Source organism: Pseudorasbora parva, chromosome 23 (genome assembly GCF_024679245.1).
Source record: "Pseudorasbora parva isolate DD20220531a chromosome 23, ASM2467924v1, whole genome shotgun sequence".
NCBI classification, from domain to species: domain Eukaryota; kingdom Metazoa; phylum Chordata; class Actinopteri; order Cypriniformes; family Gobionidae; genus Pseudorasbora; species Pseudorasbora parva.
The window spans coordinates 29887282-29906184 of record NC_090194.1 but is presented as its reverse complement, the minus strand read 5'-3'; the positions used below and the strand labels follow the sequence as shown (position 1 = coordinate 29906184).

The 18903-nt window shown below is 42.1% G+C and overlaps 1 pseudogene; it reads right to left on the bottom strand.

Annotated features, from left to right (window-relative positions):
- Window positions 1–11313: 11313 nt before the first annotated feature.
- Window positions 11314–12381, bottom strand: LOC137062694 (trace amine-associated receptor 13c-like; annotated as a pseudogene).
- Window positions 12382–18903: the final 6522 nt, after the last annotated feature.

The window sequence follows — 18903 nt, the reverse complement described above, 5'->3', positions numbered from 1 at the left end:
GATTCCGGGGCCGAGGGAAACTTTTTGGACATTCAACTGGCTCACAAGTTACACCTTCCCATCTCATCTCTTCCTCATTAGATTTCGGTCAGCGCACCCAACGGGCAACCACTTCCCAACATCTCCCTTTCTACGGGACCCATAACCCTCATCACCTCTGGCAACCATTCTGAGACCATCTCCTTCTTACTCATTCACTCACCCGTCGCACCCATTGTGTTAGGGCACCCCTGGTTTGTGAAACACAATCTCCGGGTGGACTGGGGCTCTAACTCTGTAGCCCATGTGGAGCGAGTTCTGCCATGAGTCTTGTCTTGTCTCTGCTTGTTCTTCTGTTTCTGTTTCTGTGTTTCAGGAGAAGGCGACGGATTTGTCAAACGTGCCCGCGGAGTACCGGGCCCTGAAGGAGGTGTTCAGTAGTCTTGAGCTGCTTCTCTTCCTCTGCATCGTCCCTATGACTGTGCTATAGACCTAGTGCCAGGTATATCTCCGCCTAAGGGCAAACTTTACTTTCTTTCCGTTCCTGAGAGGGAGGCCATGGAGAAATATATTTCTGATTCTCTAGCGGCCGGGTTAATCCAACCTTCCTCTTCTCCAGCGGGGGCAGGGTTCTTTTTTGTGGGTAAGAAGGATGGTTCTCTGCGACCTTGTATTGATTACCGAGAGCTAAACAACATCACGGTAAAGAATACATATCCTTTACCGCGGATGTCTCCAGCTTTTGAGAGGTTGCAGGGAACATCCATATTCACAAAATTGGATTTACACAGTGCATATCATTTGGTTCGCATCAGGAAGGGGGACGAATGGAAGACCGTGTTTAACACCCCAAGGGGGCACTTTGAATACTTGGTTATGCCTTTCAGCCTTTCCAACTCCCCAGCGGTCTTCCAGGCACTCGTCAATGACGTGTTGAGAGACATGGTTGACCAGTTCATATATGTTTACCTGGATGACATATTGATTTTTTCTTCGTCTCTCCAGGAACACGTGCAACACGTCAGACGAGTGCTTCAGAGGTTGTTACAGAATGGACTTTTAGACAAGGCAGAGAAATGCGATTTTCATGCACAGTCTGTTTCCTTCCTAGGTTACATCGTCTCTTCCGAGGGAGTGCGCATGGACCCTGACAAAGTGAAGGCTGTGATAGATTGGCCAAGTCCACATTCCCGTAAGGCCCTACAGCGGTTTCTGGGGTTCTCCAACTTCTATCGGCATTTCATTCGCAACTTCAGCCAACTAGCCGCACCTCTGAGTGCCTTGACCTCCCCCAGAATGACGTTCAGGTGGTCGGATACAGTTGAGGCTGTATTCTCTAACCTCAAAGGCCGCTTCGTTTCGGTTCCCATCTTAGTCGCCCCTGATCCCACTCGTCAGTTCGTGGTGGAGGTCGACGCGTCAGAGGTGGGGGTAGGTGCAGTTCTCTCCCAGCGCGCTTCCTCTGACGACAAGATGCACCCCTGCGCGTTTTTCTCCCATCGTTTATCACCCTGCGAACGTAACTATGACATTGGTAACAGAGAGTTGTTGGCCGTCAAATTAGCGTTGGAGGAGTGGAGTTAGAGGGGTCGGGGGCACCTTTTATCATCTGGACCGATCATAAGAACCTTGAATATATTAGATCTGCCAAAAGACTCAACTCCAGGCAGGCTCGGTGGGCACTTTTTTTCGGACCTTTTGACTTTACTCTCTCGTACCGCCCAGGTTCCAAGAACATCAAACCCAATTCTTTATCTCGTATTTTTGATCCATCCGAGCGCACGGTTACTCCCGAGTGTATTTTACCGGAGAAAGTAGTTATCTCCACACTCGTATGGGAGGTCGAATCGAGGGTCAGGATGGCCCTAGAAGGGGTAACGCCTCCGCCCGGTTGCCCACCGAATCGTTTGTTTGTTCCGGAGGGGTTACGGTCCGACGTGATCCGATGGGGTCATTGCTCCAACGTGGCCTGTCATCCAGGGATAAGTCGCACTAGGCACTTAGTAAAGCAACGGTTTATTAATGGTACATTAATGGCTCGCGATGCCCATGATTTTGTTTTGGCTTGCTCTGTTTGTGCGGTTGGTAAGACGTTTAACCGACCTCCAGATGGGTTACTCCAACCGCTGTCAGTCCCTTCGAGACCCTGGTCCCACATTGCGCTAGATTTTGTCACCACCCTCCCACCCTCTAAGGGTATGACGGTTGTTTTGACCGTTGTGGACCGGTTCTCGAAGGCGGCTCATTTCATCCCCTTGCCTAAATTACCTTCAGCCAAGGAGACCATCCCCAGACCAACGGTCAGTACGAGCGAGCCAACCAAGATCTTGAAAGGGTATTGCGATGTTTGGTTTCCAAGAACCCTTCTTCCTGGAGTCAACAACTTTCTATGGTTGAGTACGCTCATAACTCGTTACCAGTGTCATCTACGGGCCTTTCTCTGTTTGAGTGTAGTTTAGGGTACCAACCACCAATTTTTCCTAGCCTGGAATCCGAGGTCGCGGTCTCCTCCGCTCACGCCTTCGTCCAGAGGTGTCACCGCACATGGACTAGAGCCCGCAAGACTCTACTCTAGGTGGGGGCGTGCATCAAGGCTAAAGCCGACCACCCGTATACGTCGTGGGTCAAAAAGTGTGGCTTTCTACTAAGAACATTCCACTCCGCTCCGTTTCTAATAAGCTTGCTTACTAAGTTCCTAGGGGAGAGGGTACTGTCACGGTTGGTAAATCCATTGTCTCATTCTAGTCTTGTGTGTGTGTGTGTGTGTGTGTGTGTGTGTGTGTGGTGAAGGGGTATGTTGTGTGGGTGTCTCCTTACGTTGTTTGTTCTGAGGGGCGTGGTCACTCGTTAGCCGGATCAGCGGCAGCTGCTCATCATCGTTCCAGCCTACTTAATGCCTTCTCTCCCTCTCCATGTTGTCAGATCGTTGTTTGAGTCTCCCATGTCGCGTGCCTGTTCCTTGTTCCTCGTGTTCCCTGTGTACTGGACTCTGGACTCTTCACTCGTCGATCTCACCACGGACTTACCCTCACCATTGCACGCAGTCATCAGGATCCCATCTCAGTCCCTGCGTCACGCTCTCCTGCTGTCTGTGTTCCCGCTCTACTGCTTCGTCACAGGAGTGTTTGTGCAACGATCTTCCATTACCATACTGAGTACCTGTTCAATAAACATTACCTTTTGCATTGCATTTGCTTCCGTCCTGTTTATCATTACAGTTATTTAATGAATAATATCAATTTAGACTATACTATCTATTCACTGTGTAAGGTTAGCTACAGGACACAACATCCAAAGATGACGCATACAGTTTACTCCACAAAATCAATGTAAGAGCTGACCCAATACTTGGTACATATACACTTGGACCTGACTGAATTAATTTCAAATAAAATTTGAGCTATTATCAAGATTAATAAGCATAACATTACACCGAATAATAGTTTAAGCAGTCAATTTTTAATTATACTGAACTATTTTGTATTTCTGCATTTATCTGATGGATTAAGTACTATCAACATTTCTATCACTTTTTCCATATCCTTGATTTACCTTTTCATCTTTAAAATTATTGCATTATTTATAAAGAATACATGTCATGCTGTTTTAGAACACAAAAAGGTTTAGGCAGTATCTGACAGCCTTAGTTATCATTCACGTTCATTTCATACTACACCCACCACACCCCTTTTTCAATCAAGAATGATAATCTGTATAAACCATTTTAAACCAGCGGTAAAATAATGCATATACGATAGGGTTCAGACCTGAGTTTACATGAAACGTCCATAATAGAAATGTCATTGTAGTGGATGAAATGGCTGTGGATTTTGTTAGAGAACAGATATAGAATGGAATCCAGCAGAGCAGATAAGCCGTCACAATGATCCCTAATGTCAGAGCAGCTTTGCTCTCAGATTTCCTCCTAACTGAAACTTCCAGTACACATTTTACACCATTCATTTGAGAGTTAATAACCTTCACTTGCTGATGTGCTACATAAAATATTCTCAAATATATAGTGATTATCACAGTACAAGGAAATAAGAAAGAAAATATAAAATCAGTAAATCTCCAAGCAGGAGTAATCAAAACAATACACTGGCCATAACACATTGTTTTGTCTGAGATGTTAAAATACCCATTACTAATTACAAATCAAAATATAGCAGCAAGCAGCCATTATCGGGGCCAAGCGCAAATAAGAAGACAAGACATGCCAGCATGGCTGGAAGTGTCAAACCAACTGCAACAATGAGCCATTAAAGACCTATTAAGTTTATTTTAGGCAAAATAGCAGTACAATTTTAAATACAGTCAATAATAATAATTTAATGGTTTATCACTTTCGACCAATAGGTGGCACTATTACGAAACTGATGTGGTGTAGTCAGATTGAGGAGACAATGACATGCAAAGTTTGTTGTCAATATGTCAAAGCAATGCAGAGATACAGCCTCAAGAGTCATTTTTGCATCATGGCTCAACTCTGTTGCAGTAGTATATGAAAACTGAAAATCGGACAAATGGTCTAGGATGAGTTTGAAAAAGTAGGTTTTAACAAATTACAAGATGGAGGACAGATAGGTTTGCAAAATAGGGCAAAATTGGTATCCATGTTCTCGGCATGAGCCATTGAATGTACTATGACCAGTTTCATTACAATGGGTTAATTAAATCAAAAGTTATTTGCATTTTCTGTATATTTTATTACAACTTTTGACCACAAGGTGGCGCTGACCCAAAACTTTTTGAGTATCTTCAGGACATGGAGCGGAAGACACATAACGAGTTTTGTAACGATACGCTAATGCATTCATAAATTATAGCATTACCATTTTAAACGGTAAAACTGCATTGAAGTCAATGGGAATTTCATGTTTTGGTTTATTATAGCGCCACCAAGAGGCACAATCCCACCAATTTTTTTATGTGTCCTCATAGTGAGCCCATACATATGTGTGTCAAGTTTGGTGAAAATATCTCATTTTGTTTTGGAGTTATAGACATTTATATGAAAGAACATGTAAAAAATTACTGACACCTGACTTTGATTGGATTTTACTACCCCTTACTATCAATATTTTGACATTTGGGTATTAGCATATAGCTATCGACACTTGTTTTCAAACTTCTGAGGCTGGTTTCGTCTCGATCGGACTAGCGGTTTCGAAGATATCAGCAAATGTTTGTTTTTTAAGCGCTAAATTACAACGCTGCGCAAACCATATGCCGAAACCTGACAAGTCTGGTATCGTTGGACTCGGCAAGGATTCAGGAGACCAAAAAAGCATACTCCCATCAAAATATGTCAACCACACCCAAAGTTATAAGCGCTTGAAAAAAAGAGTTGTCCACTAGGCGCTATTTCGAAACTTCTCAGGCTACTTCAGGGCATCGTGGTGATGACCCATACCAAGTTTCGTAACAATCCGTTCATGCATTCATAAAATACAGCACTTTAGCACATAATTCAAAATGGCCGACAGCCAAAATGTCCGACATGGTAAAATTGGATAAAAGGTTCAGAAGTTATAAGCAAAAATAGGCATATCTCCGGATCAGTAAACTTTTAGGAAAAACTTTTTGCGCGTCTATCGAAAACGATTTGACAAATCAACATGATTTGCAAGATTTTTTTGTCGGTGTGGTCTGAAGATGATCTGATGCAATTTTTGTGCAATTTTTGTGCACCTTCGGTGCTTGGCCCCTAATAATGTATACTGAACAGCAAAACCAGCAGAGACAGATGCTTATTAAGGTAGGTCAGAAGCAGGTCAGACACAGCCATAGATAGAATAAGCATGTTGGTTGGAGTGTTAAGCTTCTTGAAGTGAGAGATGGAGATGATCACCAGCAGGTTCAGAAACACAGTCCATGCTGACAGCAATGATACAAAAATGTAAATGATAGTATGTTCAAAACTGGAGCGTGTTCCCTTAATACATAATGAGTTGATGGCAGGAAAGCAGGAAAGCAGTATTGAGTCTCGTGATACTCTGTCTCATAGGCCATGAGTGAGTTTCTTCCTATTATTAGTGTGTTCTGCTCTCCTTACTGTCCTTTCATTTATACAGTGTCTGCATCTGGCTTGCCCACCCATTATCATCCTCTCTGATGCTGCATAATGACATTTATGTTATTCTCTGAACTTTTCATATGATAGATACCTACAACTGTAATTAGAAGCTAAGGTTAAATCCTTTTTGACACATAATACAAATCAAAATAACCCTTATTCTTGTGAACATCAAAAATATATTTTTTGTATAATTACTAATTCAGTTCAACGTGATTGAATGAGAACACGTGTGCATTTTTATGTAAAGTGTGAGTCTGCCACAAGTACATTTACTCATGTTTTCATACACTCTAAAAAGTACAATAATGACATATTGTCAGCACTAAAACCTACAATATTGAAGTATTGACAGCACTAAAACATAAATTATTTACGTATTCAAGTGCTAATGCATCCACCTCAATTCCCATGTATGACTATCAAAATTCTGGCTTTGTTTTGTTTATATTGTATTCAATTGTCATACCAATACATGTTTTCAGTTTTAAATTCCCGCATGGCCTACTGCTTCCGCCCAGATTCTGAAGTGTACTGTAAATCTGATTGACACTTTATTATCCCATGAGGCCATGAGGAATTGTAAATGGTAAATGGTAAATGGACTGCATTTATATAGCGCTATATTATATCAACACTTGGTCAGGTGGAACCGGGGATTGAACCACCAACCTTTCGGTTTGTAGACAACCTACATGAACCACTGAGCCACTGCCGCCCCCTGAATTGTCATTTTGGACATTGAATATGTCGGCGGATGGAGACGCGACTCTTTTTAAGTGTAAGTACCGCAAACTGAACGTCTTGGTCCCTAGTTCCCTGAAGGAGGGTACGGAGACACCACGTCAGAGTACTGACGAATAGGAATCCTGTTAGCAAGAGACAATCTACTTTGAGTGTAACTAAACAAGCAAATGCACACTGGCTTGCAATGATTGCACCAGCTGCTCATGCCAAGCAGCGCGGGTATAAATGAGGCACAGGTGCTTGCATCAAATCATTTTTTTTGCTGAGGAGCTGAGTAGGTGGACTGGCACCCCAGCAGGGTACAGAGGACATGGTGACGGGGCGAGACATTGCTGTTCCCTCCTTCAGGGAACAAGGGTTATATAAGTAAATGAAACATTCCCATTCAGTCGGTCACTCTTAATGCCACATCTTAGTACCGACGAATAGAAATCCCTACCAAAGTGCCATGGCCTCTGCCCCCTTCCAGTGCCCTTTGTGAGCCTCCTGAGCTCTCTTACCTGATGAGACGGGGCTCGCACAGAGAAGTCTATCACTGCTGTTCCGCATATGACCCACTCAGTGACTTTTTGGATAACTCTTGGAAGCGTGCCCTAGTGGAACGCGATGCTGCGGAACCCACATCGCACCTGGAAGGAGTTATGTACCAGCAGGAGTTATAACCAGCAGAGGTGAGGGGGCTCTATCCCCAGAAAAGGGAGGGCTCTCCCAAGGGAAATACACACTGGCTTCCAAGAGGAGCAACCATGGAAAAATATGTGGTATCCCCACAGGGTCACTCACATTGCCCAAGCCCAATACCGGTTCTCAAGTATTCAGCGGCAATGGGTCTGATGGGATCTGCTGGCCTCCATGACAGACAAATCTGAGGTCCTGAAGCTTTGAGTTCCTTCCACGTAGATCCACAGGGTGCGGAAAGGACAGAACAAAGCTAGGGCTGGGTCTGCCTCTTCCAGGGGCAGCACTTGCAGGTTCACCACCTGGTCCCTGAAGGGAGTGGTGGGAACCTTGGGCACGTAGCCAGGCCAGGATCTCAGTACCACATGGGTGTCACCTGGCCCGAGCTCCAATGCAGCCAACAGCAAAGTTTTCATGGACAGAATATTAAGCTCTGCTGAGTACAAAAGTTCAAATGGTGCATTTTGAAGTGCTGAGAGCACCAGAGCAAGATCCCAAGAGGGTATAAAGTTCAAGGAGGATTTAACTGCCCCCCCCCCTCTCCCAAGGAACCTGATGACAAGGTCTTGCTTCCCAACTGACTTACCTTATACATGGTCAAATATCACGGGTCCGATCAAACATCTTCGAGGGGCTTCTCAGGGGGAAGAACACCAATCGACAAACAGGTTCCACTTCAAGGCATAGGCTTGTCTTGTAGACGGTGCTCTAGCCGAAGTGATGGTGTTAACTACCTCTTGGGATAAGTCACCTAGAACCTCTGCATCCTGTCCAGCGACCGGACAGGAAGTTTCCAGAGGTCTGGATGCGAGTACTAGAGGGTGTCCCGTCTCTAAGTTAGAAGATCCTTCCTCAAAGGCATCGGCCAAGGAGGGGCTGTTGCAAGGGGCATGATTCTTGGAACCAAGTGCGGTTGGGCCAATATGGCGCCACCAAAAGGACCTGTTCCTCGTCTTCCCTGACCTTGCACAAACGCATATTTGTGCAGGCCCCAGGGCCAGCTGTGCGCTAGTACATCCGTGCAGAGTATTCCCTTGGTCAGCAAATAAAACCACTGGCAGTTGAACATTTCTGGGGAGGCAAACAGGTCACCCTGGTCACCAGCCACAATTCTCCAAGCCCCCTGAGGACCCAGAGATAGAGGATCTTTTTTTGAGAATTTGGGTACCTCTGGTTGTGACACCAGTGGCAGAACAGGATTTAGACTCAAAACATTCAAAACAGGTGATGTTTCACCGACCGCTTAAACAGCTGCAGAGATGGTTGGCATCGTCTTTCTGTAGGGACAAAGTAGAGCAGACTGTGTCGAGGTCTTGTTTTTTGCAGGGGTCATCGCCCTTTGTGACAAGCAGACTGAAGCTCTCGATTGCTGCAGCCTGTCACAGACTGTTAAGAACTGCTGAGCTCAATTCTCAACAGTGTCACTGAAATGGCCACCTTGTGAGCGTCACAGAAGCATACTTTGATGTCCACTTGCACCTCAGCAAGGCAAGGCAGGGGGTGTTTATGTACCACAGAGGTGGACATCGTCTGGCAGAGGGCCTGCACCGTGAATTTGATCACAGTTAGTTAACACGTGCTGCTCAACTCCTTTACAGGAAACCATGCTAAACACTTTTAAAAGTGATAAACATGTAAGTATAAGTTGTCTAAGCTGTAATCCCCCCCCCCCCCCACACACACACACACACATTTTTTTTTAAATTTTTTTTTATAATTTCAGTTTTGAAAGTGTGTAACTCAGGCCTTGTGTGCTCTGGCACCCTGCTGTCTGGGCTGTTTCCACTAAATTCCAGAAAATAATGGGAAAAAGAAGTTTGTCTGTGTCATGTTGTATGCAATATTTACTTAAATGCATCTGAAGGGATATAACCTATACTTACATGTGTATCAGTTGTAGCAGTGTTCTATTTAACTTCAAAGGGTTTCCTGTAAAATTACACCAACATTTTGAACTTAGACCACTGTATGTTTGTATGGGAAGCTTTCAATTTGTTTAGGCCAAATCCAGGCGGAAATGGTACCAGAGAAATTTAGTGTAAATACATTACTTTGTCTAAAACAAATGCTAAAGTAGAGACTTTAAGCTTTCAAGTGGTACCACATATGAGGTCAGAGCTCCTCCACAGACATTTAAAATTGAAAGTATATATATATGACGATGTCATTCTGGATCCATGTACAGGGTCCGTGGAGTTTAAGTGGTTAACATTTGACAGGGAACTAATGAAGCCCTCTTCACTGGAAAGAGAAATGCTGCAATTAAAGGCCTTAAGTATACTATAGAACATTTTATTTGAATAAAAATACATATTTGTTGGTATAATATTGTCATTTTATCCAGATTACAGCACTTTTTTATTATTGATATCTGATCACATGTTGCAGAGCTTTTGTGGGGGAGCAGAGCACGGCCACATTTGTACAAAAAAAAAGACACCTTACACAGACATAAAACATAAAGCAAATGACATTGTGCAAGTTAGAATGACTGCTTTTGTATTATGTTTGTGCATTTTTGTAGGATCTGAAATGTTGGTAGACTGGTGTGAACACTGAGGATGGGGAGCCACAACGTCACCCTGGAAATGGTTTAGTGCCATGATGAGACGCTCCATTACTCCACCTGCCCTTATTCCCTCATCTGGCCCGGATGTCGCTGTGGTCTCTTCATCCTTGGTGAGCCCAGAGTCAGCGAGAGCTTCTAGAAAAATATCGAGAGTGACTTACAGTGCACTTATTACAGGGATGATCCCGCTGGAGTACCTGGAGTAAAGAGCCTTGCTCAAGGCTGCGGAGATCGAACCAGAAACCTTCTGCTTATCAGTTTAGTGGGTTAAGTGTTACAGATGTATTAGGTGGTGAACACTCCACGCTGTTGCTCTCAGTTGTTGAGCTTGTGATAACATTAACATGGCGCATAAAGTGTGAATTGCATTAATTAACGCGATCAGACGATACAGTATCTACTCTTTTAGCACTCGTTAAGTAACATGAGACACAGCTGACACAGATGAACTAATAATGATGGTAACCGGGGAGACAGATGAGTGGTTTATTTGTCTGTCAAACAAACAGATTTGGTTTGTTTGTATCTGTCAGATGTTTCTTTGTTGTTACTCTGTGTCGCCGAGAGTGACAAACTGAATGGGAACAGCTGTTAAATGTATTTAAATTTCACTTATTTAACAACCAACGATTTTTTGGTTTGTTTGTATCTGTCAGATGTTTCTTTGTTCTGTTTCTTACAGCTCGTCTGTCTCCCTGTTACCATCATTATTAGTTCATCTTTGTCAGATCATCATCCTCATTGTGTTAACTAAGTTCCTCCCGTTCCTTTAGCCTCTGTCCGAGCTCTATTATGCCATATTGTGTTCACCATGCCTTTAGTCTGGTGTTCTTTAAAACTTGGAGTATTTTGGTTTTAATTGGTCTGTCTTCCTCTTCTTGGCTGAGCACAACATGACAATTATGCCGCCTTCCCGTGCTATCGGAAATTTGATAATTCCCACTTCCGAATAGAATTTGGGCTAATAGCAAGATATTTTAATAAGCATAACAATACAAATCATGCTAGTTTAAGCAGCCAGTTTTTAATTATAGTATTTTGTATTTCTGCATTTAATTACTGGATTAAGTAAGTTTATATAAGTACAACCAGCATTTCTATCAATTTGTCCACATCTTGGATTTACTTTTTCATCTCAAGAGTATTGCATTATTTATAAAGAATACATGTCATGCTGCCTTGAAACACAAAAAGATGCACTGACAGCCTTAGTTATCATTCACATTAATTTCATCCTACTCCCACCAGACACCCTTTTCAATCAAGAATGATAATCTGTAAAAATGTCCACCAGAGAGGATGCTGGCTGAAATATTCTAAGAGTTAAAATATGTTTAACTGATATTTTAAACCAGCGATAAAATAATGCATATACAATAGGATTCAGACCTGAGTTTAAATAAAACGTCCATACTAGAAATGTCATGGTAGTGGATGAAATTGCTGTAGATTTTGTTTGAGGACAGATATAGAATGGAATAAAGCAGAGCAGATAAGCTGTCACAATGATCCCTAATGTCAGAGCAGCTTTGCTCTCAGATTTCCTCCTAACTGAAACTTCCAGTACACATTTTACACCATTCTTTTGAGAGTTAATAACCTTCACTTGCTGATGTGCAACATAAAATATCCTCAAATATGCAGTGATTATCACAGTACAAGGAAATAAGAAAGACAATATCAAATCAGTGACTCTCCAGACAGGAGTAATCAAAACAATACACTGGCCATAACACATTGTTTTGACTGAGATGTTAAAATATCCATTACTAATTACAAAGCAAATAATGTAAACTAAACAGCAAAACCAGCAGAGACAGATGCTTATTAAGGTTTTAGACATGGTTATTTTCTGTGGGTACAGTAAAGAGTAACAGACAGCCACATAACGATCAACAGCAATTAGAACTAAATTACTAAGAGATGCAGAAATTAGTAACCTAACGATAATTGCAAACAGTCCACAGTAAGTGTCTCCAAAGTACCAACATGTTTCAATTTGCTTGATGCCCTCTATTGGTACCACAATAAGTCCAATAAGCATGTCGGCCACAGCCATAGATAGAATAAGCATGTTGGTTGGAGTGTGAAGCTTCTTGAAGTGAGAGATGGAGATGATCACCAGCAGGTTCAGAAACACAATCCATGCTGACAGCAGTGATACAAAAATGTAAATGATAGTATGTTCAAAACTGGAGCGTGTTCCCTTGATACATGATGAGTTGATGGCAGGAAAGCAGTATTGAGTCTCATGATCCTCTGTCTCATAGGCCATGAGTGAGTTTCTTCCTATTATTAGTTTGTTCTGCTCTCCCTACTGTCCTTTCATTTATACAGTGTCTGGATCATGCTGGCCCACCTACTTTTCACCTACTCTGATGCTGCATAATGACATGAATATTTTATTGTCTTAACTTTTGATATGACGGATATCTTTAACTGGGTTACTCCTTTTTGGAAGCATAATAAAAATAACCATTATTCTTGTGAACATCAAAAAACCCATTTTCTTAATTTTTTATTCAGTCAGGGCCACTTAAGTAAAAAATACCATGGACAAAGTTTTAGTCAACTTTTTATTGCCATATTTAGTATATTCACAGTATGACTAAATTCTACATTCCCCATCCTTTTCATGAGCTCCATGAAAAGCTAAGACACGGAACAACAGCCACTTCTGGTGGCAACCTCACATTTTTTAAACTGGGAGAGCAGCATAAATCCCCCTACTGAGATCAGAAATATGCATCATTGACAACACAATTATGGCTGAAAACACTGAACAGTTGTTTTATATGACAAGCGCTGAGTGCAACACACTCTGGCTTAGCGCCAGCCAATGCGTGAAAGCACTTTTACATGTAGCAGTTGATCACGTAAGCTGTGCTTAAGTAGGGCACCCTGTTTGAGATTTGCCAATTGAGTGCAATAGGAATGGGAACAGCTAATATGGGCAGGGTTTGAATTTTGCCAAAGTAGCTGATGTTAGCTGATAGCAGAGCTTGAATATCCGGCCTTCCTGAGCTAATGCAGAATACTTGATTTATTAGAGATTCACCGGTTGACCGACCATCGATTGGAACCGGACGTTTTTTGCTCTAAACACACAATCGGCAACCGGCTGTTTTTTATCTGTTGTTGTTTTTTTGGGCCGATCTCTGTTATGGACTTGTACACAATCTGCATTGCAATTATTTCTTTAAATGTCATTTGGGAATGCTCATCTATTCTAATGATAGGGCCCAGCATATCAAGGATATCAAGAGGGTCAGTAAAGGCAGATAAATATGAGTTTGACTCAAATTTATGGAGATGGACAACTCAACGATCCAAACAATCACAGAATAGCCAAATCTCTACACAATTAAGGAGAAAAAAAGTTTCTGGGCTTTTCAAACTTATGTAGATGCTTTATCTGTAATTACAGCCTCATCTCTGCTCCCTTGAATTCCCTACTAAAGGGCAAACTCTCTAAATGTATATGGAGTGATGCTGCTCAGGAGGCCTTTTAGACACAAAACCAGCTCCCAATACTACAACACTCGAATCCCAATCTACCATTTACAGTGGAAGTTGAGATGAAGCCAATCAGGATATGGTGAGGATTAGGAGGCCATGATGGACCGAGGCCGATGGGCAAATTTGGCCAGTATTTTGGGGTTACACTCTACTCTTTATCGAAGGACATCCTGGGAATTTTTTTAAGACCACAGAGAGTCAGGACTTCAGTTTAATGTCTCATCCAAAGAACAGTGCTTGTTATAACATAGTGTCCCCTTTACTACACTGGGGTTTTAGGACTCACACAGACCACAGGGTGAGCACCCCCTGCTGGCCTCACTAACACCTCTACCAGCTGCAACCTAGTTTTCCCAGTTGGTCTCCCATCCAGGCTCAACCCTGGTTAGCATCATTGGGAAACCAGTCCTGGGCTACAGGGTGATATGGCTTTATATCACTAGGGCTGGGTATAGTTCCAAATCTTTCGATCCAGTGCCAATTTCGATACCTCAGTTTCAATACTGGTTCCTAACAATTTTTTTGATACCATATGCAGCACAAGCTAGCAGCACAAGCTAACATACATAAAGTGGTAGTCAACATTATGGGGATGCATTTGATTTAAGTTGTGAAATTACACTTATCTGTAAAGTATTTCCCCGAGCACTACTGTCCCCCCCTCCCTTCTCCCTCACTGGCCTGCACTCACACTTGTACTTAACATACCAGGCTGCATGCTTGCATCATTCATGATGCAACTTTTTATTTTGAAGAAGAACAGAAGAAAAGCTCTTTCACTAAAAGACTGCCTTACGCCGCATTCACACGGGGCGTAGGCGTTAACGCTTCCCATTTACTTTGAATGGGTGACATCATCCGTTGCCGAACTGAATTGTGGGTTCCGTCGCGGCGCTTCACTCGCGTTGCAAGCGGCAGAACTTGAAGAATTCTCAACTTTTCAAGCGCCAGCGCAGGCGTCATCCAATCAGATCGCCGTATGCAAATATCCTCAGCAGACGCCAACCAATTGCGTTCATTACTGCTCCGTGAACCATACAGACCATAGACCGTTAAAAATCCAGACGCAGCTTCTGGACCACTACGTGATATTCTTCCCGCTGTCGGCGCTTTTTCAGGATTTAATGTACTTAACCACTTCGTGCACCTGTGCAGTGCGCTGACAACAACTACACGGGCAATCGCACTCGCACATACAACCAAAAAAGGCGCTTTTTTGTGTTGTGTTTTGGTCCAAGCGGCAAGTTAATGTGATTGGCTGTTGTCACTATGACGATCGCGTCAGCACCCAGCTTCAGCCACGCCCTCCGTCAAGCGTTAACGCCTACGCCCCGTGTGAATGCGGCGTAATAGAGATATCATTTATGCTGCTCAGCGATTTTCACTGCACTGCACGTATCAGAAGATTATTACGGAGGCAGCTGAATTTGATGGAGGAATTTACAGCTTTACTCGCAAATTACAATTCATGTTAATCAATAAGGTGATAACCAGGACTGTTTAATCAAAAAGTGTATCTAAGTAGTAATAATTTGGTGTAATAATAGTGTTTGCTGTCGTAATGATGACAGTAGCGCACAGCTGTTCCATGCTCTGGCACAGAACGAATTGCTCACACTTGTCAAACGAACTGGGCTTTGGGGCTCAAACGCACTCAGGCACAGTTCAGAGATTGGTTGCAATACTCTTATCGCATATGTTGCACTTTGCTGACTTATTTTGGTTGTTTTTTTTGTTAATAAAGTGAAGCAACAATTTAGACCTCTTTGGCATTGTAAAACGATGTAGTAGAACACATGAGAAAAAACAATTGTGTTGTGTCTAGTGAGTATCTTCAGAAATCCTCCCCGTCACTTGGTGGTGGACAGCCAATAACCGGTGCTTTAGGTCCTTACATGCAAGTATACTACAGATTCATACAGACACAGCTGCTTGGCTTTTCGAACCTAAATTTGGGACAGAAAGATACATCATTTTTCGAGACTCATAGTATTAGATTTTTTTCATTCGATACCATAATAGTATTGCCGTTCGGTGCCCAGCCCTAGATATTACTAGATATAACTTTTTCCACACTTCTACTTTCTTTAATACAGGAAATTTCTTTGTCAGAGAAATTAGAAGCAACATTGCATAGTGCATCCATGGCTTATATCTATAGCACACACTTAAAAAGATAAGTAACAGAAAATATCTCAAAGGAAAAAAATTGTACTACGAAATTAACTTAATGTACCTTTATGCATTTGTTGGGGGGTTGAGACTGGTACCCATTTAGGAGCACAGGCAGGTTATGGTCCAGCAACAGACAAAGTCAGTGGTGCAGGAGCCGGAGGTAAATTCAGTGGTGCAGGAGCCAGAGAGAAATTCAGCGGTGCAGAAGCTAACTATAGTGGTGCAGCGCGAATGTGTAAAAGTTGAAAGTGAAAGTTGACTAGGCCCATTCGATGCACTAGCCTGTTTCAAAGGGATTGCTGAAACAGAAATGGAAGCACAAAGTTGACTTATCAAATTCAGACAGAAAATACATCTATTTAGCCTCACATACTGCTGACTAACCGACATTTCATGCTTGTGATTATTCATTGTGATTAATTATGGTTATTTAAATCATAAATTAAATAGATTAACTTGATGTAGTTTCGTTAACATTACACTTAATCAATCAGTTAATCCCATGAACATTCAGTATTGATTATTAATGAATTATAAGAAAAGGATATTTTTCATGGCCATAGCGCTTAGAGCGCATAACAAGATCTATAATTTGTGAGTGAGCCAGAACCAAACATATATTGTGCACAGAATTTATTAACTAAATCACGGACAAGATTAATCAGACATACAACATGTGTGCATAAAACATATACATGGTAAGAGGCAAAGTCAAAGTGGTTAGAAGAACCGGGTCAGAACAGATGATTGAGGTTGTGCAAAGAGTCTAGACTGGGAGAGCCATCCCCGATAAGCTCCTTTGTCTGAACAAAGGGGTTTACAGTTTACTAACTACACAGTGATTTGTGTTTCATACGTCACTTGCATTTAGCCTGAGCAGTAGAAGAAGAGCATCTAATCGCAGGAGAAAGTCTTGATAGTTCGGTCCGTAGGTGTTGCGATAGATTTCTTCTGTGTTGATTAAAAAGAAATAATGAGCTTGCATGGTTGTTTCGACATTGCGGTTGAGGAAGTTGCGCGGACGTGTGTGGGTATCGGGTTCCCGGTCCGAAACAGCACGTGTGTAGGCCCACCCTGCTTGGAGGGACTTCATTATGTGGCTTGGCTCAGGGCCAGCCACGATGAAGGGTTGGGTCAGCCAGAGAGAAAGAGAGGTTGAGGATCTGGGGATTTCTCTTAAGAGTCTTAGAGAAATCCCACCCTCAATGGTCAAGTTGACCAATATGTGATTGTTGGGCTTTCCCAGTGGGAAATTACTCTGTGAGAGATATGGCTCTTTGTTTTGAGCAATATTCAATGGGCCTGTGCCCATTTATACTCCAATTAATGCAAAAAACACACAATGCCTCAGACAAAGAAGTGACATACATGAAAGTGTAAGTCATGAAGCGAGCATTAATTTGAGACATGACATATATGAGGTTACATGAACTAGTAAGTTGTTCATAAGATGCATAGATGCATAGATGAAACAATATACAAGGAACACTTGACAAGACAGATATATGCGTACATACAATGTCCTGGGGGTGCATGTTCATTTATAGATGGTTTGTATATAACTTGAGGCAAAAGTATGTGTTTTACAGGATTTGTGCCTTAACTATGGCCTTTTCCATGTGGCCAACATTTTTTAGGGCCATAAAATGACTTGTCAGTTAGTATCCAGGGTAATAGAGGACCTTTTTCTGTTGTGTTGGGGAAGGTCTGATACTAAGCACAAAACATTTAAAACATATTTGTTAAATGTAACAGGCAATTATGTGTCTGATTTGCCTCAGTTCTTACAATTACATTTTATTAGTATGGCTAGTGTGTCCAAATCCATATTTGGGTTACTGTATTATGATTGCCATTGAAAAGCCTTCATTGGTTTGATCAATTCATTTTCTAACTTCAGACAGAAACATATAATCTAAGGACACCTTTGTGTCTATTTGCTATTTCACATAGGTCATAATCCTTTGGGTCCTGTTAACACCTGTTCTGCATTCAGAGTTCTGTAGCAGTGGCAATCCTCTAGTGATCTGTTCATTAAGGGTGTGAAGAAAACAGGCAAACAAACATGCACATTACACTGATGTTGCATGGTGGCCAGAGGTCAGCAAGTTTGTTTTGACAAGAAAATTGAGACACATGAATTTTAGAAAGTTCTGCTTTTATGTCAAGCTATAACAATGACTACAGGTGTTAGAATAAAGTCAATGCATTGGCCAGTTAAACAAGTTTACTTGGAGTATTACTGTATTACTGAATTATTATTATTACAGATGTATACCATTTAAAAATTACCAGAATGTGCCACAGTCATTGACATACATGAAGTCATGGATTCTGTAAGTGCATCAGTGGACATGAAAATTTCCTCACTACAAAATATTCCATTGTCAACTGCTAGTTGTATTATAACAAAGTGGAAGCAATTGGGAACAACAGTAACTCTGTCACAAAATGGTAGGCCATGTAAAATCAGAGAGTGTGGTCAGCGCATGCTGAGATGCACAGTGCGCAGAATTCGCCAACTTTCAGTAGATACAGACCTCCATGACTCCTTCGATATGCGTTTCATGTTATTCTGAGGTGCAAGTAATTTATTAGGTCATCATCCTGAATTATAGTTTATTAATTATTAGGATGATATTGTGGCATACCCTGGTGGTGGGAAACACGAATCAGTTAAATAAACACCACCCTGGTGGAGGACCAGGTAAATATTCCAAATAAGGAGTCATTTAATATAATTTTTAGGGCCGGGACTTTAACGCGTTAATTAAGATTAATTAACTACGTGACTTTAACGCGTTAATTAATTACGCAAAAAAAAAAAAAATTCATCACACTTATTTTTGCCCCGCGGAACGTTTTTCAATGAATGAGTTTCGACGGACAGATTATACTGGAACACCAACTAGCGCTCATGAGTCACGACAACAACAAACCATGTGAACATGAACGAAGAAGCTGATGAGACTGCTTTGCTTGGCCCCGTGGATGGGAAATTTTGTTTTAAAAAACGAAAGGATGGAAGCGTCGACAAGAGCATGGGCAACAGGGGTGTCCAAAGTCGGTCCTGGAAGGCCACTGTCCTGCAGAGTTTAGCTCCAGCTTGCCTCAACACACTGCTAAAGTTTCTAGTATGCCTAATAAGACCTTAATT